Raw genomic sequence first — 23,563 nt, 5'->3', positions numbered from 1 at the left:
GCCACCCCTTCTCCCTCTGTTTGTATTGCCTTGTGAAGTGTGTGCTGGGTGACATAATGAGGTCTGCTGCCAGACTCTGCAGCCCCTAAACCACATTACAGTTGTACCAGCTCTGCCAGAAGTGGGAACTGGTCCATAAAAAAATCCGACACTGGGCTAGATAAATGCACCTCAGCTTACCGGGAATTAATAGGTGACATTTTTGGTGTTTGCCTTCTACCAGGTTGTCTACATATTTCAAATTTTGGTATGCTTTCATGAATTAGCCGCAAGTATTTGTTGAAGTCCTCACCAAGGAGGAAAAATATACCACCATGAATATGAAATAAAGCAGAATCAGTGGGTTAATTGGTGAAACTCCTGTTGTACTATGCCACCAGCTCTGCCCAATGTGCCATGAAAGTCTTTGCTCAAAACATACTCTCATAGCCCACGCTGGACCTGGGAAGCTTTGTTTTCTCTCTGGCCATTAAGTCTACTGTCTTTTCAGCAGGACCTGTATGCAATGCAGGCTGAACCAGGGGAAAAATGACAAAAAAGCATGTGAGCAGCCTAAAGTGGAATTAGTTCTATCTAACCAAGAACTGCTTCAGGATATTTTGTCAGTGGAAGAGAGCTGAATAACAAGCATAAATGCACTATGAACAGTGAATAATTTGCAGCAAGCTGTAGGCAGAACTAATGCTACATCCTGAAGGACACAGCCTGTAGAAACTAGCTCTCTTAAAGAGAAAAATACTAATTGTGAACATCTCTTCTACTGACAACTCAAGAGTTACATTAATACAGAGCAATATAATATGGCTAAAATAATCTCACAGGCATTTCGCACCTGATTTAGCCTCAAACATTAGCTTTTGTTTAAAAACTTGAAAATTCGGATAGGGAAGGTTTCATTAATGCTTCAAGTAAAATCAGCTTTGGGCAAATTTCAGCATTTCTTTGTACAGCTCAGACACTGCACTATTATATCTTTCATGACAATGGAAACAAAACAAGCCAGGGAAACAAATAAACCCACTCACTAGATCATATGAAAAGTAAAGCGCTGTGTTTGATGAGAAATATATCTACTAGCAAAGATTCTTGCTTTCTTAAAAATAAAAGGAGTCACTGTGATAATGGTTAAACAGGCAAGAAAGTGTAGCCTTATGTAGGGATCCTGTGTAGCTTGAGCAGACATTAATCAACACCGTTACACTGACATCACACCTTTAGAAAGCATTCCTGATTTATAAGTCATTAGTACTTCTCCAGGCATTAATGACCTGGAGATATATGTAAAAGAAATCTATGTTTATAAACACTTGTGCATGGGAGTAGCTTTACTCCAGGGAAGTAACTTCAGAAGCAAATAAAGCCGTAATTCTGATTTACAGGAGAAAATGTGTGAAGTCTTCTGGGTGCTGCTGTTCCTTGAGGTTTGGGAAAGGCAGGGATGTAAATACAAACTTCCTTATTTGAGAGCTTTTGATTAACAAAATTTTAATGCCAAACACTTTGTAAAGTGATTCCATGTTACACTTTTCGTGGTCTCTCTTTTTGCAGACACAATGCAAGTACCAGTCCTTGGATGGTGGGTTGTGAGAGACATTTAGACTTTCCTCAGACAGGTTGTCAGGAAGATAAAGCACCTTCAAGCCTATACCAATGAGCAGTTCTCAGTCATAGCAGTCATAGCAGATTGTACTTAGTACGCATATTTTATACCAGGCAATTAAATGCAGTTACCCAAATGAATACAGAAGTCAGTTATATATTGTGCATCAATTATCACAGGCAATGAATGCCACGAGACAAAGAAATTAACACAACATAAAACTAATTCAATAACACAGCAGATTGCTAAGTTAAAATCCTACCCTTTAGATATCCATAACACCACAGACAATGAATTACGACACAGTGTAAAGCTGATTAAATGCACCACTGTAACGAGGCTCTGTGGAGTGCCTGGGTCAGCGACCAGCCCCGGGACGCAAGGAGGAGGTTCTCTGCCTAACTCTGACACTGATCTGCTGGGTGACCTTAAGTAATTTCACTTCTTTGTCTAATTTTAGTGACCACTAAATCTGTCAAGGAAAAGACTGATGCCATCAACCCTTTGAAATCTGGGATGATGAGTCTCAAAGACATTAAATGTTATTGGTTCCAGTTCTTGAGACAATGCAGATGGGAAGGAGTGATGTAGTACCTTATGAACTGTTATATCTAGGCAAGTTTTCCAGTTCTTAAAATAATGGCATGTGCGAAGTGTTTGTTACTCTTCACTGTGATTCATGGGATAGAGGTCATTAGGTTGGTCACACTCCACCTGACCTGCCAAAATACAAGTCATTTACCAGGCTAGCTCCAGCTGTCTTCTAAAATATATTAAGCACTTTGTACTGGTTCTTCCCAGTGTTTCTATTTCTCCAGCACAGACAGAACGGACACCCAGTAAAGAAGGAAGACAAAGAAAAGAAAGTGTCCCTGCCTATGGCATGGGGGTTAGAACTAGATCATCTTTAGGTCCCTGCCAACCCAAACCATTCTATGATTCTATGATTTCCTGTCAGTCACTACCTTTTTCTTCCTGACCACCTTAGGATGAAGAAGAAAGCTGGCAGTAGCAACAATGAACATGTTAATTTTGTGCCATAGCCATCCTACCTGGAGTACATGAAAAAAACGAACATCTCCAATATGACTCTGAAGATGGTTTTTATTAATAATATTGCATGCACAATGTTTCTAGAAGAGGCATTGTCTCATATCTTTGCATGGTTAGTTTTAAGTTAACACCGAGAAAAATCTCACCTAAATTCTGAAATTCAAAAGGAACTGAAGGAAAACATTTCTTGCAACAATTCACAAAAGGACATTTACTAATTAAATTAAAAAAAATAATAAATGATGTACCAGAGCATTTTTGGAAAAGTTTCTTATTTTCTGGGATAGGACCCTAATGCAGGCTTCTAATGTTTGCTCCAGCCCCCTGCAGTTCTACTGAAAAGAGGCCAGAAACTTTCCAGGGTCTCCAGAGTGTCACCCTGTTTACCTGGTTTTGTCTGTCACATCACCCTCTTACAGGAGGCTTTTGAAAGCAAAGACTGATTCTGCAGGAACTGGTACTTCCTTAAGAAAAGAGCTTCATTAGGCCCAAGCCAGTGAAGATAAGCAGGGTCCTACCCTTACAGCCTAATTGGGAGCTCTGGTTATGTGTCCACTTACACAATTCTTCTGATATTTTGTTTTATGAAATGAATAGTAACACCTTTGTTCATTGTCCATTATGCCATTAAAAAGCTACACTGTCATCTTATTAACTCATAAAACATATGCTGTGATATTAAGAGATTTCTCTTTGCACTATATACACAGGAATATGTAGGTTTTTGCATAGTTACGAAGGATCCTTTCCACCGATTTTCACTGAAAAGCACTTAATGAGCAAATCATGGCCATATTGATAGGACTAAGACAACTTAGAGAAAAATCACAATATATTTACAGTTTCCCTCTAAATTTAACAAAGCAAATTTGCACAAAACACATTTTCTGGAAGAACTATTCATTTGAGATGCTACATTGCTTAAATCGTCTGCCTGAACACTTCTTGAAGATAACACATGGTACACACAAAGACCAGATTTCCCTTGGAAAGCAGAACACTGGAAGACTTCAACAGCAGAAAAAGAAAAAAAAAAAAAAACAACAACAACAAAATAAAGGTCTCCAAGATAAACAGGTGTTCTCTTGTGATGCTCCTTGAAAGGTCACCCAGTAATATTTCATGCTAAATCCCAAACTTCACTGGCATCTCAGAGCAAAGTCTTAACAGGTTACAAATGTGCTTTTTCTTTTGTGTATATTTTAGCAGCTGCAGTCTGAATATGCTGAAGTCTATAAATAACAGAATCTGGAGGCACATTAAGCAAAGCATTATAGAAGTCCAGCTTGGTTATTGAAAAAGCATATGCAGTTCCAAAATCATCTGGAAGGGGAAAATAAGCACAACTTTGCAGGCTAGCAATGCAGTGCAGCCTTGTTAAAAGCAGGTCTGATTATTCCTTGAACACAAAATGCTGTTGTGAATTGATGATTGCATCTCCGCTTTTCACTCTGCCAAGACAGCTTGCAATTGTGAATCACTTGCTTCCCATTTAAGAGGACAGTGGCTTACTGACTATATTAGGCCAATCCTTCCCTTAAAATCCTGCATTTTAAGAATTTATATTTAACAACAACAACAAAAATATACTGAAATCTTTTAATTACTTACAACAGTATTTTAATAGCAAAGACTTGAATCACACTGTTTTCTACAAAAGGCCGCTGACTGCTTTAGAAACATGACATCCCACAGCACTATATTGCAGATAACAGAGAAAGCACCCAAAGCAGGTCTTGAGCAAACACACTTCAGCAGCTTCACTGGAAGGCTGAATACTGAAATGAGAGGTGCTGAAATGCCTCCTTGATACCATAGAGTACCTGGACCAGTCATTATAACTGGGTTATACATGCTGTTTCTTATCTATCTGGGCTTGAGGGAATGCCAATATAAACACATCACAGTTACCAAATACTTTCTCCCACTCTATCATACAATGCCCTTACCTCATGTTTACTAGAGCTACTTCAAAGAGCTGTAACATAAAGGGTTGTTTGGATGTTGGCTGTTGTTTTTTTAAAAGAAACAAGTGAAGAAAAAGCAACAAAACCTGAAAACAATGAAAGACTAAAGCAAGCTGGGACACACTTATAGAAAAAGCATGTTAGCTTCCTGGCTAACCTAAAGTGAAATCACTCCCATTCCACCTCCTGAAAAAGTGAACAGCTTGATGGGTAAGCCCTGTCTGTGGCAGAGCCCCAGGCGTGGCATCACACAGTCCACCAGAGGCAGGGGAGCCTCATTATTGAATTTCCAAATGAATACAGGCTGCTTTCTTCTAGCCCCTGAAGACCAGGAGACAGTTGAGTTTCACGTGGCAACATTATGTATGGAAAATCTATTTTAAGTAACTTTTTAGAGGTTTCTAAAATGCATTCATTATCATTTTTCTTCTCCTTCGAAGACTGTATAATTGAACTCCTGGAGTTAAAGCAGCCTGTCTTCTCAGGCAGAGATTCACAGGGAAAAAAAAAAATCCTTGTCAATCAAACTATTTTAATATTTTTAAAATACACTTTTATCATTGGACCAAATCGTGACAAGAGGTGACATCCAAGTGTCCTTGGTTAAGTGCCTGGGTGATCTGCAGAGCACTTTTTTGCAGAGCACTGAAGCGATCTAAAGTCATATTGATCAAAATTTTATGGAAGAACATCAACTATTCTTTCAGTGATGGCTGCTAAGTGAAACTCTGGAAAAAAGGTTTAGGCTTGTTTTGTTTGTTTTAATTCAAGCTTTCTGGTGATAAATTCTGCTTAAGAGAAAAACTCACTATCTCTCCTATCAACTTACATCTGTCTGCACTCCAAAAGCTGCCATCCCCTCTTAGCACATCACACTCAGGAACTTTTCTCCAGCTACAAGCTCTAAATTGGTAGTGTACTCCCTGATCTCATTTACCTTGTATTCCTTCCATTCCTCTTAGTATATCTCCTGTTCTTCTCGATTTACCTCACAACACTCTTTCTTGCTTTTCTTTGTATTTTTTTTAATTTCCATCCACTGACTCCACACTTCCCCTTACAATGGAGGCAATGAAACACACCTTGGATGTACACATGTCACTTCTCGGGCTGGAAGTCTATTCTGCAGTTTTGGATATGGACATCTGCTTTGTCAGACACCCATGGGATGAGCTGGGCTGAGCAAATTGTGCCTTGGGAGCCCAACCACGACTCAGCTACCTGCATGCTATATAAATCCCACAAGACACTCAGTCCCAAGGGACTCGGCTCCCACTCCTGTCTTTTGCCTGCCTGATAACTCCAGCACAGTGAACCTCAGGAGAACAGAAATCATGAGTCAGTCTGCAATAACTCATAAGAATGTCCCCAAATACAGATACATATGGATATTTAGAGAGATGGTTTGCTTTCTGGTTTTTTTCCTGCCCATCCCCAGTGAATGTACCAACATATGACTATTAGTGTTTGACAACGGGAGCTGCCCACTCAAACACATTTCCTACAACTGTGATGCTCTACATCTGCCTGTTCTCTGGAGAGAGAATTCATCCTGGACCTTTTCTTCTTACTTCCAAATGAATCTCTTCTCAGCCCCATTTCTTTACCAGATGCATAACCCCATTGCTCCTTGCAGCTCCTATTTTAAAGATCAGTGAAGACCACCCACCCCCCTCAGCTACCACAGTCCCCTATCCTTGCCCAGGCTGCTACTGGCTTCCTTTATCCTTCATGCAGTGCTTGGGGGCAGCATCTTATTTTGATAAGGAAGTGAGGACAGCCACAGGGAGCTTCCTTCTGTCCTTTCCCTTCTCCTGGGTTGTTTGCTGTGGGTAAATGAGGGGGACAAAGAAGATTTCCCACCTCCCAGAGGACAAAACAGAGCTTACAGGCTCTCTGTTCTCCCTCATACCCATTAGATTTCAGCAGAGGTTGAATTAAGTTGCTAAGCTGAGCCAGGAATTTTGTCTGTTTTCTGAACAGTTGTGTATGGGATTACCAAAAAGTTACTGCAGGACTGCAGGTTTAGGAATATCACATACTCTGTGGCTGTGGTCTTCTTCAAGGACACTTGGACACCTTCTTTCTCTTCCATTGAGGACAAAGTAATCCCATATTTAACACAAACTCAGATTAGGAGAATAGTAGTTACTGCGTATCAGCTATGATCAGGCAACAAAGATTACTTCCAGGCTTCTCCCTTCTAACTAGCTGTCAGGAGGTCAGGGCAGAAGCAGCTTGAGCTGCAGATCATGGTGAATATAATGATGCTAAAAGCCCTCCCCCTTCCCTCCAGGTGGTCCCACTGTACCTTTACCCAGCCAACAACCCTTCCGCTCCCCTTTCCCTGTAATGCTTTCTTGTATGTGCATTTGTTTTCTCCAATTTCAATTATAATTCTTCAGGGCAGGAAATCATGTGGATTTTCCCTCAGGCAGGGCTAAAACCAAGAGACCCGGCACTCTGTGCTGTAATTGGACTGATGCTGGCTTTAGCCAAGAGCTCCCCCAGGCAGGGATGTCAGCGAGTCAGTGATGCAAGGCCACGCTACTGCCAGGTTTCTGCATAGCACCTCGTGTAGCCAGGCTTTTGTCCCCTTTGAGACTTTTAAGATGCTACTGCGATGTAAAATTAGGAAACTGATCATGATAGCACCCCCCTCCCTCCTCATGCAGGCCCTCTGCCCCTTTCACGTAGTTAATAATCCTTTCACCCACCATTTTCCAAAGTGTTGTAGATTTGTTTGTCTTGTCTTATTTGAATTATAAGCTCTTCAGGGCAGAGAATTTGCCTTTATCTATTTTAGTAAAGTACAATGTAAATTTACTGCACTATATAAATATTTTCTAATAACAAGGGCAATAACAAGAATACTGTATTTACTTTACTGCAATACAGTATTTCCAGGCTTCAAGATACAATCAGAAACAACCCAAAGTCAACAATAAGACCAAAAGATTTGCAGAACCTTTGGCTGTGAAGCAGAAGCCATGAAGTCACTGTGTGAAACTTTGGTAAATTAGTTACTTATATTCATACATAGCAGTTGTTACTGCGGCAAAAATCCTTGCAAATTGGCCCTCTGGAAAATATAAAGCAGAATGTAACCAGTGTAAACCAGCAGAGCACTGCTTCACATGTGTATTATAAGGGTCACAAATGGCCTTCTAGTTACTTTTTAAACAAATGCAATGTTAATACTTTCACTGCACCATTATGAATAAAGCATTTGGCCTGTAGCTATGAATATGGTAACTGATGGGTTTTGACTTGTTTATATCATCATCCAGGAAACTTCTCTACCATGCTCTCCTGGGACTAAATCTTGACTTTGCCCCTTGAATGTGCAGAGGACATAGCCCATGTAGAGGGCACTGGGGTGCAGCAGCTTTTTTCAGCTTCCCCTGATGTAGCTCAATGGCCACCAGTCAATACCCTCCCTACAGTAGCACAGAGCTCTTCTGGCACACAGGAAGGAGAACAAGGCACCAGGGTCAGTGTCCATGCCTTTCTGGCACCACCCCTGCTCATGTTGTTAATGGTTTCTTTGCTCTTTTAAGGTCCAAAGTAAGAAATTAATCAAAGTAATCATGATGATGCAATGGATTAAAATGATGGGAGTATGAACTGGTCTTGTTTATCCAGGTGATACTACAGGAGGTGCAATGCAGACGCTGTAGAGAAAAAAGCCCTGTCCTTTGAATTTACAGTCTGAATAGAAAATGTTTTGTGAGACTGGTGTATTTCTGTCTAAAATATATGGTTTAATTTAGGAGGGCCCAGGTGACACTAGTGGCGTGTGATATATAAGTGGTAGGTTAATGACCTCTATGTACCTTCTTGCCTGAAGCTGAGAGCAACAGCAAGTGGAGCAGTTTGAATGAATCTCATTTATTATTCTTTTAATTGCCTGCTAATATTTCTTTCAGTAGGAAAGACTAATAGACCCCTTCTTTCTCCAAATGCCTTCCAAACTATCCAAAACTGCAGTTCAGCCAAAACAAATAAGGGGTCTTCAGTTCTCTAGAAATGGAAGAGCAACTGGATGGGGATCCAGGAGATAGTCATTCTTAATATAGCTCTGCAACAGACCTTGGGCAAGTAATTTAAACTGCCTATATGCCTTGATCCCCTACTCATGAAATGGTGTGATACTTTCTTTATCCCACACTTTATTAATCTTTCCTAGTCAGACTGTTCTTTTTTTATGGGGTATGTCCAGCACCACAGGACCATAACATGGACCTGCAGATAAGGCAGGATTGCATTAGGTCAAGGAATATTGTTTTTCCTAGTAAAAATCAAAACCCAAGCAGAAGAGAACAACAACAGCAGCGAGACAATGATCATAATTTCTTATGGAATCACTGTCTATCTGAACGTGGAGAAAAAAGCAAGTTTCCTTTAAAAGGACTTGCAATGAAATTCGCACTCTGTCAGGTGTAAATTACAGCCTGTATCTCATCTTGTTCTATCTACATCTCCTTTCTTAGTCATGCATAGCAGCAGCGTACAAAAATATTTCCTGCATGTGATCAAGCAAGTATGGGCACATAAGATACAAACAAAATATGAGACTTATATAAAAAAAAATGTTTACTGGTATCCTAAAAGAAAACTAAAAGTTTGTAATCATGCCATTTCTCAATCAGATAACTCATTTACTTGGGAATGCAATTGTGCTTGGGAACACAATTCAAATCCATGAAATATGTTCTTTAGAAAGTTACAGGGAACTGAGGTAGCTAAACATAAAAGAAAAAAATAAACCAAACCAAACCAACCAAACAAAAAAAAAACCCCAAAACAAAGCACCAACAAAAAACAGGAACATCATTATATTGTGCAATCACAGCTATAGTAGATCACTTAAATTGAGTCCTGATCATAATAGAGCTGTTCAGTGGAACAGCATGGGAGATATGCTTTTCATCTTCTTTTTCCTTGGTGTTTTACACAAGACCTTCTCAGTTTTACATAAGACCTTCTCATTACATATGCTTCATGACATCTAACAGATTACTCCAGGCAAATATCCATACACCATACTAAATGCTGCAGAAACCCAGTTTCATCTATGCTCATCTTTGCAACAGTGAGCTCCTCGCCAAGTCCCATGGGTTGGTGACACTGCAAATTGCACCACTAGCACACAGTGAAGCACCACCAAGTTCAGGAGGAGTCACCAGATGGAGTTGTAGCACATTTTTGTGTCAGTCCACATTCCAGGGTACAAACAAGACTTCAACCTTGGTAGAAATTCAATCTCATTAATCTTCTTTAGGACAACTGTGGCTAGGGGCTAAGGAAGCAGTGCATCCAGTTTAATTACATGGCCAGAAATGCCTGAGCTAGGAAATTCTGTCTTTTAGGTTGGCCATTTCCTTTCATTCAGGAATAGTTTTAAAAATCTTAATTGTTAAGCTATCTATACAAAGACTATGCCTAAGCCTTACTACTGATTAAACCTCCAAACGCTTATCAGTTGGTAAAGACTTTATATATGCCACAGCTCAGAGGAGAAGCAATAATTTCCTAGATGATAATCAACCCCCTTCGTTGGGCACTCAAGTTACAAATTTGCTTATTCAAATAGTGCACAAATCAAACAGCTTTGTATGGTTCTCAGTGAAAGAAAAGAGATACCATGCCTGCTATGAATGGCTACAGATCCTCTGAAGAACCCGCAGACAAGGTACCAGATTTCCCAGCACAGTTTTACCACTTTTCAGGATAAGGCAATCAAGCTTTGGCCCTTAGCTTCCTAGTAAGCAACATCTGGGCCAGTATATTCAGCTTAACTGAGATCCATGCACGTTTCTAAAAGCGCTTTAAAGGTGGAAAGATCCCTGCTTCATCTCATCTCAGTGGTACTAAGATTCACATATGCAGATCCATGACTGAGAATGGCCTGGCCTCTGTTAGCATTAATTGAAGCATATTAAGAGACTTGGCAGAAAAAAAAATATCCAAATTTGAAATGTCAAGAGACAGATCCATCAAGTTTCACACCCTGTTGTTATAATATACCTTAATTACAGTTAATTAGGAGATATTGTTCCTGATGGAAGAGCATCTGACACAGTTTTTGTGGGTGATTAAACATAGAATAGAATCTGATGCATTTGTTGAATGTGGGATCTGTTTATTATGACTCTACAAGTCTATCTAGAGTATCATTCCTATTACATAGCAAAACGAAAGAAAGTCACAGGCCAAAAATATTTCCCTCGCCTCATGATGCTTTAATATTCTCTGCTGTCTTCTTAAATTTTCTGCTGTTGGCCCCTTAGGACTCTAGCACATGATCCAGCTGCCACTGAAGTTAATCAGAGACTTCTCAGTTGGCTTCAGCTGAGCCACATCAGATCCCAAATGAACAGCAGATAGAGGAAAAGGCTGAGGGAAAACAAGTGTTACAGGATTGACCTCTGGAAAAACAATGCAGTTGGACACAATGTCAATGAGGCCTTCAATACCGTTTGTGAAAGAGTAATCTTTGATTTATTTAAGGAGTGCTATTAGCTGGAATCCTTTCCTCAAAATACAAAAAGTGAAAACCTAGACATGAGCTCAGCTTCTGCTGCTGTCAATAAGGCTTGCTCACACTCATTGATCTAAAGCTGTATATGACCCTGAGAATTGTTTTGCTGGGCTGCCTGAGATCATCGTTCATGCCTAGAACAGAAATGGCAGGATTGGTTTTATCACTGAAAAGTAAAGAGTGCATGTCTTCTGCCTGAAAGGTAACAAAATTAATATCTGTTAAGTAATTTTTTTCTGCAGTGGAAAAAAAAAAAAAGGGCAGCATTATTGGCTAGATTACTTCTATTAGAAAGTCTTGTTTTTCACAGACTCTATGCACACTGGTTTCCTAAACACTCATTTACTCTGAACTGCAACAATTGTGATAAATCATCTTTAGTGCAACTACATGCTTTCGGCAAAGATTTTTTATTTTTATTTATTTATTTTTAAAAGCAAACCCACTCTTTTAATATATTTTTCCATTTCTAGTGATGGATTTTATCTTTGGTATGTGATCCAGCTATTTAACTACCTCTCACCACTTCTCCCATGAATTGTTTATACAGCAACTTGGCAGCATAATTTGCATATCACAGGAAAGATCCCATTACATGTTCCCAGAGGTGCGGTTTCGCCAGCTTTATCACTTTCTGCCACCTATGCATATCCCTGAAACAGAGTGTCTGGTTAATCCAGAAAGGCACTTCTTGGCTGCCAATAGTAATTAAACATTAATGGTGCAGTTACAAAATTTTCAGTCACTCAAAACTTATCTCCCCATTGTCTTTGATAAATATAATACCTAAAAAAGATATTTATCTTTTCATGCAAAGTTTTCTGCTGCAGGAAGATCACAGAGCATTACCTTTACCGTGTTCTTTTCAGCTGTTGCAGACTTGACCTAAAATAGTTAGACATGGAACAAATGCACAAAGAAAGAAAAGCTGAAAAGAAGGGAAATGAGCTTAGAAACAGAGTAACTCAATATACCACAGAAAAGCTGGAGAAGACTGTGGGCTGGACACAGCATTTGCTCTTCACACTCTTATTAGGTGACTGAAGAGAACAATGGCTCTAACTACAGGTTTCTTGGTGATTAAAAGCCCATGTTTGGGTGTATTCCAGATTATTCTTCACCCATTGTATGAAACATAAAGAAATGACAGCAGCATAACTTTTGCTGAGAGGAACACTTACTCCAAGAGCACTCTAACCACACCAAAGCATACAACTGCTGGGGATCAGGGGACAGAAATTAAAGGGAAGCTGGATCCACACCACAGTCAAACACCAATGAATTTCCTTGCACAAAGCATTGCTGCCTTTAGATGTTTTCCCAATAAGCAGACAAACAGTCCTGTGCCTTCAAATAGTCATCCAACATACATTTCAGGGGAACAAACATTGCAGGTACTAAATCTTGCTACCTTTGATTGTTCCTGCGCAAACCTGCCTTGCAGTGAAAGACTACACCCCTGAAATTTCAGAAATGCAAACTCAGTTTGGGTGAAATTTGGAGTCTGAGATCTAGAGTAGACTTCCTAACAAAAACAGCCTTCTCAGAAAGTACCCCCAGCAACCGCAGCAGCACCCCTCAGTTGCACACAGTGAAATAGCTGCCCTAGCACCTTTCTCTCTAGCAATGACAAACCCACAAAATCCCTAACGCTGCAGAAGGCTAGAAGGGAGAGAATGTGTTGATTCACTGACAGAACTAAGGGGCTATTGAATCAGCAGCCTTTGAGTCACAAAGCCAACCTCAGTGAACAGTGATTGAAACTTGTTATATCTTCCCATAGCTCAAGAGCACGTTATATAGCACATTAGCCAGCAGCCACAGTGACAGAGCAAAAGGCAAATTAAGCACAGCTGTCCCCTCAAGTCCAGGGATAGCCTGGTGGGCATGAAGGAAAATCTGAGCTGTTCCTGCCTGTTTAAGAGCATTTAGTTTTTGAGCCTGTCAGCATGATTCCTTTTTGAACGCATTGTGTTTACTGACATGCCACCCTGACATTTTGGTTTAGTAGTACAAAAAAAAATCCCAAATCAAACTAAGAGGTAAGGTTATAAAATCAAATGTGATGTTTCCTGCATGTTAAAAGAAGTATTGCTTCCACAGAGACCTGGAAGCTTGAACTGCTGCAGCGCTGTGCCTGTACACGAAAACCAAAAAATGGAACTGACCTGGGTTTCATGGTTCAAGCGTGCCGTGGCAGAGATCCTGGCACTACTTCCAAATTCAACGCTCAGATAAACACAGTCGTAGTTTCTTGAAGTGGATGCTTTTAATGCAATCTGAAAAGGGTGAGAGAAAGGGCATATTCCTGAAGCCTATATTTCTTAGGTAGAAATAATTCTGCCTGGAGAAGCTCGGCTCGTGACTTTTTGCTATTAAGACTGTACAGGAGAGAGGGAGCGTCTTTGAGTTCACATACTTAATGCTCAGTGGTGTGTCTACAGGGTGGCAGGAAATAAACAGCAGGGAGGAGGGGTTAACCAGAGACCTGCTGGCTAAAATCTATGCGCCTGGAAACAGAAGGGAGAAGGCTCCAAGGTCAGATATAATTTAACTGTTTCTAAAAGGGGGATCAGCCACAAAGCTACCAGGCACAAAGATGCCCATCACAACATGTTCCCACTTTCCATCACCCCCCTAAATCTAGACAAGCAGCAGTGTGCATGTCATGTCAGTCTTTCTGAACTGATCTAGAATATCTTCCTAGTCTGCAAATCAAGCACCACTGCAAAGCACCTGTACAGTAGAACGAGAACAAGAGGAGAGAAAGATAAGCCACCTACGCATGGATCTCCATCAGAATACCTAAAACTCCTCAATTGCACCTCAACATGTATCCTCCATCGTATTTCCTAAGACAGCTGTGCGCCTTTTGGAGAAATGCCACCATCCTGTCATAACTGCATTAAGGGAACATCCACGCAGAAGGTCAGATGCAAGTAAAACTGTCTCTGAGTCAGATCTGGGATGGCAGAAAATCCCTTTACTTGGACCCTGTCGACCAAAATTTCACCACTGCTCCAATAGATTTCCCCTTTCTTCACAACTGACGCAGCAGGCAGGAAAGAGAAGCGTTTGCTGAAGCCATCAGCAGTGGATGCAGACATTGGTCTCAAGTCGGGCATTGAGCACAGCATAAGTCAGAAAGTCCACACATGGGGAGGGCTTGAGAGAAGGAGGGAGAGCACCTGTCTATTATGCTTGGAAATGGGCAGAGGAAGAATGGGCAAAGCTATGCTTTAGAAGAGCTTGTTCAGCTGCAAGATGTAAAGGATACAGCAGACATTTTCCAGAAGATCTGTCACAAGCACTGACACTGGCAGAAATCAGATACGGTTGAAGACAATTTGCTAACAGTCTTCTCACTAATTTTTCTCAGAGAAAGACCTGGGGTACTGTCCCCCTTCCAAAAAAGCCTCAAACTCTGTAACAGAATTACTGGACAACAGTATTGAGGAAACACCCGTTGTAATGGTGAAACATACTGTAAAGCATAATGTAGTACTGTGGTTGTATACATTTTTTGCGTACAGAGTATTTATAGATGCTAACCCAGGCATTTTCATATCTCTAGGTATTTACTCTATGCTTGCAAAATGAAATGGCATTTTTCATCCCATCTTGACTGGAAGAGAGAATACATTTAGGTTATAAATTGTTTAGAATTACTTGTTAATGCTATCAGGTTTTCTGTATCTGCTTGTAGGAGGGACAGAAGGGAGATGGATAATGCTTTACACATAAAATCATAGAGGAGAAAACCAGAAAGCAAGCTTTGTTTTCAACATGTTTAAACTGTTCAAAATGACAGGAATCGGTTGCCTTGGAAGCAGATCTGCAGCTGAATGAAACCTTTCACCTGTCCAACATATGAAATATTTATTATCTGAGGGTGACTAGAGATTAAATAAAGCCAGACATACAAGCAGAAAGCAGACTCCGGCTCATCACCTCCATGAATTTCACAGGTCCTGTGGTAGCCAGATTAGATTTTGCCAGAGAGAGAGGAAAGTGAGCTCAATTGCAGTATTGAGTCTAAGGAGAAATAAAACAAGAGGAAAGCAATGCCTTAACTTTATATTCAATTTAACCAGGTTACTGAAGCACAATCCTGATGCTCCTCCTAGACTGTGTTTAGTAAGGCTGGAAAACGTTGTAATTTCCAATTAGAGAGAAGAACCCACTCTCTCTTTAGATAATTACTTTTCCTATAGATTATTCTTGACCACTTTTTTCCCCATAAAAATTGCCTGGTGCTTTTGTCTTGTAGAAGTTGTGGTTTGTTCCCGCTCCCCCCCCCGCCCCTTTTGTGTGGGTTGGAATTAATTTATAATAGGGCTGAAACTTGGCAGAGATCCAGACACAATGATCTGAAAAATATTCATACTAAAATTCAGTGATGGGATTCCGTGTTTATTTTACCTCAGAGCCTCCCTGAGAATTCGGTCCTGCAAAAAGGAGCATAGTTGATGCGCAAGTGGGTATGTAATCCAGTTTGCTTTATTTTTCAGGAAAAAGACTTTAGACATTTCTGTTGCTGCAGACACAACCCCCAGTATGAACAAAAGCCATACCCATTATTTAAGAAAGTGATATTTTTGCATAGCTGCTTTCAGCAGTGAATCATGCTTTGAAAGAACCTTGACGTTTTTGCCTTTTATTACATTTATTTTTTTCTCGAAAAATTTGGATTTCCAAGGCCTTTGGCATCCTTGCTATTGCTAAACAGCTTTAACGCTTGCATTCAATAGGTGTTGAAATTAGCTAATTAAGCTAAGAGGTAAAAATAAAGACTAAAGTCCATTGTCACCACATCCTAAATTGTACCACAATATAGTATTTCTGCTAAGTCTGTGTGTGTGTGTGTGTGTGTGTGTGTGTGAAGCGACTGAAAAGTTGTAGAGAGTTAACACACAACACCAAAATATGATCGCTCCTTTCAGTTCATGCCACTTCCTTATCACACTCTACTTGGCAATTGCATGAAGATTTTAGCAGTAAATACTGGATCAGATAACATCATTTCGAGTCAGGATTGCAGGCTTTTGAGTGCTGCACAGAACTGGTCCTGCCCTAACAATTAAGATGGAAGTGAGGTATGAACAAGATGGGAAGGTGAGGAGGGGAGGAAGAAAAGAGCAAGAAAAGAAGCAATACTGTATCTGAACAATGCCATTGTACAAACTGCACCACCACGGTCCAAAACCCATGCATACAGTCCTGGAAAATGGGGATTCCTGGCTTCACAGTGGCAGGTAACATTAGTCTCTTTCACAACACAACAGACCTTAAAATATTAACCAGTCCTCTGTTCCAGTTATGCTGTTCTGGCACTAGTCCTTAATAAAGTGTGTCTCTGATCCTAGGCAGAAGCATTTCCCCATCCCCAGCACATAACACTTACTTATACGCTCAGGATAGCAGGGTTTTTCTAGACTCTGCCTTCATTTTTATTGCTTCTGTGCAAACTACTTCTTCCATGTCTGTTACAGTCCCTTCACCATCTCACAGACGGCTGTGCTTATGCTTTGCCAAGTTTGCCAGAGAGAGGTTGCTAGGCTCCAAGTGTACCAAAAAGTGCAGAACGTGCCTTCTTTCCTTCCTTTCCATATGCCTGGAATACCCCCCTCCTTTCCCACCGTGGTACATCAAGTACCTTCCCTTTCTTTCAGAAAGCTGAGAATCCATCTGTTCGGCAAAGCGCTCCATCTGCAACAACAGCGAGTCCAGTGATGTGCTGCCAATATTTCAACAAAGGGCTCCTCTAAACCCATTCCCCTGTGTCGGTAACACAGCCCACGTCCCCAGGGCGGGGATGCTCGCAGACAGGAGGCGTGTGGGACTGGCAGACTCTATTAATTTGGTTTTCCCGTTTCAACAAAATGCTTTCCCATATCCAAGGAAAGAGGCAGCAGCATTTGGCAAACACATTTCTGTTACGTGCCTTCTACCAGAAATGTTCATACTTTGGTCTTGAGGAGAAAAGGGGGAAAAAAAGCACCACTTCGTTGAGAGAGTTGCAGTGTGTGGACCTGGAAAAAGTACAAGGGATGAAGATGGTAGGGAGGGATTTGAATCCCTTTCAGGGACTGCTGAGGACTGTATCTGTGTCAGGCAAATTAGGGAAAGGGCACCAGATACAGGGAAGGAAATTGTGCCATATTTTCCTTTCAGCATGATGCTAGCAAAAGGCTGAGCTTTGCAAACATGACTGGTATGTCTGAGGACAGGGGTGAGGGAAGAGGGTTCAACAGTTAAGGCAGGCAGTTTTTCAGAAGGCAAGTGTACAGCACTTTTGCCATTCATGCTTCTGTATCAGGCCTGCATACATATAATACAGTGTATAAATACATATATGTATATATGCATGTGTATATAAATGTATGTGTATTAGTTGCTTTTAAAAACTTTGGCTACTGCATTTGCTTCATATGTTACCCCGTCTCAGGCATTTTAGAAGTCCAGACTTGATAGCTATCCGTATGTGATTTATACAGGAGTTGATGCATTGCCGGCCAAGATGCTTTTACTGCATGTACTTTGGATCACCCACTTTTTCTGTTGCTGTTTATAAGTTGCACAGCATAGGTTTATGACAAGTTGCAATCACATATAAGTGGCCAGCTGTTAAATTACATTAAACTCCCAAAGTTTTCAAAGGTGACAGTGTAATTAATTTGCTATTTTTTAAATCTGTAATTTCTTAAATCCTTTGAGGGTTGCCTAAAAAATCAGAAGAACTCTCTGCACTGGAACACATAACCTACACCAACTCTCCTATCTTGATGTGCTTTTTAAATTGTATGTAAGCGAAATAACAAAAACCTTGGACTCGACAATTCAGTATATCCTTCAGCAGATGAGTTTTGCTGGTTTTGAAGAATTTAGAACACAAGTCAGTGGTTGCCATCATGTAGTTTAGCTTGATAGCATTAATCTATAATACACGCACAAATTATCACACTAAATAATCTGTATGTACATGTCAGGAAGCAATTTAAAGAAACGTTTTTTGGTTTTGTCTATTTTGGCTGCCACATAGACAGCAGTGTCGAGTCTCTTACCTAAAGATGCAGGCAGCACTAAAGCATCTGTCCTATAACAAGTTCTTTCACAGACAAATACTGATCCTTATCTAGCAAAACACAGCAGCACATTTTGGAGCTCACCCATCTATAGCAAACCACTTCAAAAATGCTTATGTTTAAAGTATTTGTTGAATAGGCAGACATTAAGCCAGTGCTCAGTTGGTCTGTTGAACTGGGGTCTGTCTTAGGCTTCCACAAGGAGATCTTCAGTGCTCAGGGGTGCCCTGCACAGCCACCAAGATGGATCCAGCACCTCAGGTCCTCTACAAAGTCGGTCTAAGGAAGTTGCTATATGAAAGATAACAAAAGGCAAGTACAGGCCAAATCTGAACATTGCTGGGAACTTTCCCACCAAGCCAGGCAAGACAAAAGCTTTTGAAATGGAGGGCTGATATGGCCCAGGAGGACTGTAGCACTGCTGACCTAAGGCACAAACATACACAGTTCAGAAATCCTACTGGCTGAACTGGTAATGCAGGACAGCATGCGTGGGACAAAAAGATGATTATTTCCCTTTTGTAGACAATAAAATGAAGTGCAGACAAGAGAAGACCCGCTAAAGGAAAGCTATGACAGGGCTTTGAAATTAATCCAGATCTGCTGAATTCTAGTATGATTCTCCAACCATCAGACCAGCATTGCTCCCGACTTTAAAATATGCATTCAAAGCATAATTAAAGTAATTTATATGCCCATCATGTTAGCCAGGCAAGGAATTAAAAACACTTTGCAAGTAATTGTCCAAGTTATTTGTCACAATGGAGATGAGCTGAAACAGTGAAGGTGGTGCAGGGTGCTCATCACTCACAAGAGCATTTTCCTCTTCCAAATAGCTGTAAGTTAATTGCCTTCTCATTTTTCTCTATCTTCTTCAAAATCTCTTAAAATCCCAGTAACACATCCATCCCAGTTTCACTTAGTTTTGATCTTGGCAAAGTATCTTATCAGTCTTCTCCCTACAGTGTGCTCCTAAAGCTATTGAATGGCTTGGAAAGCCAGTTCGTTTTCCCAGGCTGTAATCTGTACAGGTCTTACCTGATTAAAAGCATGTGAACAAGAACGCAACATCCCATACAAAAAGCTCACCTTGCTTTTCAGAAAGAAAAGCTTCTGCCCTTCCTAATGTATGAACAGCAGAAACACAAAGCTACCAGCCTTGACTTGAAAACAGAGGGGTTGTGTTGGGCCGTAAGTGGTCTAGTATGTTTGTGACAGGGATGGCTTACACCATGCCATGACTTTGAAACATTCTGTATTTTCAGTCTTGTGAGGAGATATCCATCATATAAGCAAAGTTGGAAACTTAGAGAAACCAGCTCAGTTGTGTTTTTTCTAGCATTCCCATTTCAAGTCTCCTCTTCTAGCTGTGCCTGTTGTTGTGCCACTTTTTGGCCTCAGTGCACCATGTCTTCACTAATCTCTTCTCTCCTTAGATGCCGCAACCCTCTGCTGGAATGAAACCCAGTGATCTAGTCATGAGATTCTGCTGGGCCACTACTGCGACATCTCCCTTTGCAAACATTGCTTGCAAAGAGGAGAGCAGATGCCATCCAAATGCATGAGTGGAAGTATCTTGTACTAAAATTCTGCAGTGATCATGCTAGTCTGATCCTTTAAGCCGACCACAAACCTGCAAACTGAGAACATAAGTGATGCCGATAGGAGCAAGTCAGTAAGACAAGAAATATCCCAGCGTGAGCTCTGCCAACTAAAGAGTGTCAAACTTCTCTCCTCCCTTCCTCTCTCTGAGAAAAGACCTATTTCCCAGAGGATGGATCTGTTTCCAAAAGCACATATTAGCACTGAAGCTAGACGCCAACACTGCATGCAATTAAAGTGCTGGCTGCAGCACAATTTCATCTCCAACACACACCTGAAGGACCCATCCTCCTTTTCTATAGTCTTTGAATGTCCCATCACTCCAATGCTGTATCTTTCAGTCAAGCCTACATAAACTGTTTCCTGAAAAACACAGGCACGTATGTGCACACATGCACATAACTAACAGACCAACCAACCAACTACCCAGGAAGCTAACACTGTATATTTGTAGTCTTCAGCTTGTTCAGTACCCTATTTCAAATTATCTTTCTTCAAATATTTTCTTCACATTCCGTCAAACTTTCTTACTACTTCAATGCTGTGTACAGCTGCTTCTTCATGAGTCATTTTTGTTGCTCAGTTAACTATCACATTAATCAGGTAAATGTGTCTCCCTAGTATATCTAACAATTGCTTATTAAATCAGGTCTCCAATACTGTTGAAAAATAATTAAAAACCTGTTTCCAATAAACAAGCTATAAAGGCATTAAGGACAAAATAGCGTGTAGGAAATGTATTGGAAACACAGGGACAGAAAATTCTGACCAGGCATAGGCTGAACAGAATTAGCTGAATACCAAATTAATTGCTGGTAGTTCAGGCAAATAGTAAAAAGAAAGTTATAAATACTCACTTCAAATTAACAATGAATTTATTATGGCTGAACACAAGCTCCTTTTTTGTTGCTTCCTACAAATAGTCATGCAAAGCAAATTCGAAGCTTGTACACTCCATGATTTGCTTCCAGAATAGGAGGTGTAATTGATATGGGATTTACCCAGCTTGACAAAGCAAGGGAAGCCAGGCTCCCAAAATCCTTTGGAGCCAGCACACAAAGGTAATTAAACAAACCAGTGAAGGAACTAGCTCCCTGCACCTTCTTTAGTTAGCACCATGCACAAGGATACCTAATTATAGTTTGTCAGCAGTTGAGGTGATGAGAGAAATCTGCCATCAGGCAATTCAAACAAGTATAAACTAGAGATAATAACACTTTCATTGGAAGAACAAGAGACTGAATTTGTCCAGTAAATTATTCACTTTGCTTTAATTGCTACACACAGAGTGAAATGACACAGTGATCTCAGTGACCAGATAAAATATGTCACCTTCTCCCCACCCAGTGAACCATGCAGCACTGAACAGATGAGTTGCCTTACCCTGCCTACATTAGAAGAGAACAACTGGAAAAGGTTTAAAATTCAGTTTGTAAATTGAGCGATTTTAAATCAGCTCCAAGTCAATTACCCCATCTCCAAGTCAGTCACTGACAGTAGAGGCAACTTAGCAATAATAAGTATTTATATATTTTGTAATTCTTCTATATGTGTTTAGTTAGGATAGTGGTAGTTAATCTACAGTTCCGCTTAATTGAATATTGTTAAAATTATACTTTAAGCATCATCTCGTATCTTGCTAGCACAATTGCAATCTATAGCTCTCCATCTCACATCAATCACTAATTTGCTGTCTGCCAGTGTAATTTCACGCTATATAGCATTCATCTTTAACAAGTCAAGGTGTGCCAAGTGCTCCTAGCACCACAGTGACCACTCACCCTGGTGAAACTGTGGCCCCAGAATGAAGAAGCAGTGGCTGCTTTCCTCCTGAAAGCAATGGGGTTGGACCCCAGAAGGAATCCCATGGCATGTGACAGAAGCCATATAAATATATTCTATACATATATTCTTGGAAGGGTATTCCTAAAGCATGAGCAGAAAAAAGGGGGAAAAGCCCACACTCACTATAGCTGAACCCCCCCCTTCCTCTAGAAGGCATATGTTCCTTGTAAAATAGTGGAAAGAAAAGGGAAAGGAGAACAGCCTAGACAAGGAAGCTGTGGACAGAATTGAAGTATTTATCTTGAATTTGTATCTGAGTGCTCTTCATGCATTACAGTAAGGCTTAGCCCTGCATTACAACTTAATTGTCACTCTGGGCAGCATCAATTTCCAAGCCACAGTGAGTGTTAAATTAGACCTTTTTTCCTAAGTATTGTTTTATGTCTGCACTTCACATGTAAAGATTCTCCTTGCTGACTTCTGGATAATCCTAGCCTCTTTGGAAGGCATGCATATATGTAAGCATTATTTAAACAAACCTAGCATATGCTTGTATGTAAGCATGTGATTGCATCTCTTCTGAAGTTTGCTATTCAATAATATGGGGGGAAACCTTTCAAAGGGGACCTAAATCCATTGCTTTTGGAAATCCCTTATGTCCTAAAGATGAATAAGAGCCAAATGTCATCTGTCATAACCTGCAAGACCTTCAGAATATTTTAATTCTGTGCAATGGTTATTTAGAAATTAAAGCATATAGGTACTTAGAATATTAGACGCTTCTAAACAATAATTAATGTCACCTATTTCTGCTCAAAAAGCAGGTAGAGGAAAAAGTATTGAAAATGAAATGATTTAAAGCAGTCCTTGTTCAAGAGTAAACTATGTGTGTAAAACATCAACATTTTTATCATGAAAATGATTCAGAAAAGCTTCATGGAAGAAGACAAATTGTTCCAATCTCTCCAAAATTACAGTCTTGGCTGCTCACAGTTAAACTATACAAAACATTTCGTTTTGTGAAGCCAAAGCTTTATTCCTCAAAAGCTTTATTCAGTAGCCAAGAAAGTCAATGCTCAGAAAGAAAGCAAGAGTGAAACTTAACCAATCTGGTCACAATTATTCAATCATCTTTTATAAGCTTAGAATTATCTGTATATGGTACTGATAAACAGACCTTGCTGGCTAAGTAAATAATACTGATGAAATCCATTTGGCCTTTACTGTACATGTTTCTCGTAAGGACCATCAGTTTTCACAAGATTTTTTCCTTCTGCCCAGGAAAGCGGAACTGTGCAAGACCTGTCTTAAATGAAAAAAATCACTAGTTATAAAAACAGATGTTTCAATAATAACCACAGGATGATGTGGTAGGCAGAAATAACCATGTCCAGAATTTATGTTAAACTACTCTGGTTCTGTGCTAGTTTCTACTCTGTTTTTCAGAGAAGGACACAAACATTTATTCAGATGCAACTAGCCTTAGAACAAAATGTAGAATTCCTTTGCAGTTTAAACTTTTTGACCATTATTCACTTCCCAGGTTGTTTTATATCTAAAAGCAGTATTACTGGAGTGTCTCTCCTGACTGCAATCCAGCTGAATCTACAGAATTTAGGAAGTTTCAGCATTTTCTCTCCCTTGATGAGACATGTTTGTCCTATTTCCAGACTTTTACTACAAGAACATATCTATTGATGTCCATTGTGCTGATTTTGGCTGCAATAGAGCTACTTCATAGTAGCTCATATGGTGTTAGGGTTTTGATTTGTAACCAAAACTATGTTGATAACATACAGATGTTTTAGTTATTGCTGAGTAGAGCTTGCACAGAATCAAGACGTTTTCTGTTTCTCACGCTGCCCTGCCAATGAGTAGGCTGTGGGTGCATAAGGAGTTGGGAGAGGAACACACCCAGGACAGCTGA

General features: G+C 40.2%; 1 protein-coding gene across 2 annotated transcripts in view; it reads right to left on the bottom strand.

The window, feature by feature from the left end:
- ENOX1 (ecto-NOX disulfide-thiol exchanger 1) overlaps positions 1 to 23,563 on the bottom strand; it is a 369,827-nt gene that overhangs the window by 140,266 nt on the left and 205,998 nt on the right. Inside the window, exon 1 of one of the 2 annotated variants that reach the window (XM_037378076.1) lies at positions 13,333 to 13,446. The exons of the other annotated variant lie outside the window; for it this stretch is intronic. The gene's annotated coding sequence lies outside the window, so the exon portion shown is untranslated. Of the gene's footprint in view, positions 1 to 13,332; positions 13,447 to 23,563 lie in introns of those variants that run through there. 2 annotated transcript variants of the gene reach the window in all.

This window comes from Falco rusticolus, chromosome 2, assembly GCF_015220075.1.
Source record: "Falco rusticolus isolate bFalRus1 chromosome 2, bFalRus1.pri, whole genome shotgun sequence".
Taxonomy (NCBI): domain Eukaryota; kingdom Metazoa; phylum Chordata; class Aves; order Falconiformes; family Falconidae; genus Falco; species Falco rusticolus.
Note: the sequence above shows the minus strand (reverse complement) of the source record. Positions and strands in the feature narration are given on the sequence as shown.